Genomic DNA, 395 nt, shown 5'->3' with positions numbered 1-395 from the left:
AACATAACTCCATAGAAACATTAGTCGATTTGTGTCTGCATCATAAAGTTATTCTCGATTGAAAATGTCAGTTTACGAGCCAAATTCTCGTCATTTGCGGGAGGTTTTAATTTTTTGCTTCAATATGAAGAAATCTGCGGCTGAGGCTCATCGAATGCTCTCAAATATGAGGCCGCTATTAGTGAAAGAACGTGTCATGTGAGTGGTTTCAACGCTTCAAGAACGGTGATTTTGACGTCCAAGATCATGCTCTGTATTTGGTGGGACCAGCTCGGCGTAGTGTATTATGAACTGTTAAAACCGACTGAAACAATCACAGGCGATCGGTATCGAACGTAATTGATGCGTTTGAGCCGAGCATTGAAAGACAAACGGCCGCAATACAACGAGAGACA

At 42.0% G+C, this 395-nt stretch overlaps 1 protein-coding gene across 4 annotated transcripts in view; it reads right to left on the bottom strand.

Annotated features, from left to right (window-relative positions):
• The window catches only part of LOC108693509 (AP-1 complex subunit gamma-1), a 29,917-nt gene that overhangs the window by 15,431 nt on the left and 14,091 nt on the right, over positions 1 to 395 (bottom strand). The gene's annotated exons all lie outside the window — the stretch shown is intronic.

This window comes from Atta colombica, unplaced genomic scaffold (genome assembly GCF_001594045.1).
Source record: "Atta colombica isolate Treedump-2 unplaced genomic scaffold, Acol1.0 scaffold90, whole genome shotgun sequence".
In the NCBI taxonomy this organism is placed as follows: domain Eukaryota; kingdom Metazoa; phylum Arthropoda; class Insecta; order Hymenoptera; family Formicidae; genus Atta; species Atta colombica.
The sequence above is the reverse complement of the archived record's forward strand: the minus strand, read 5'-3'. Positions and strand labels throughout refer to the sequence as shown.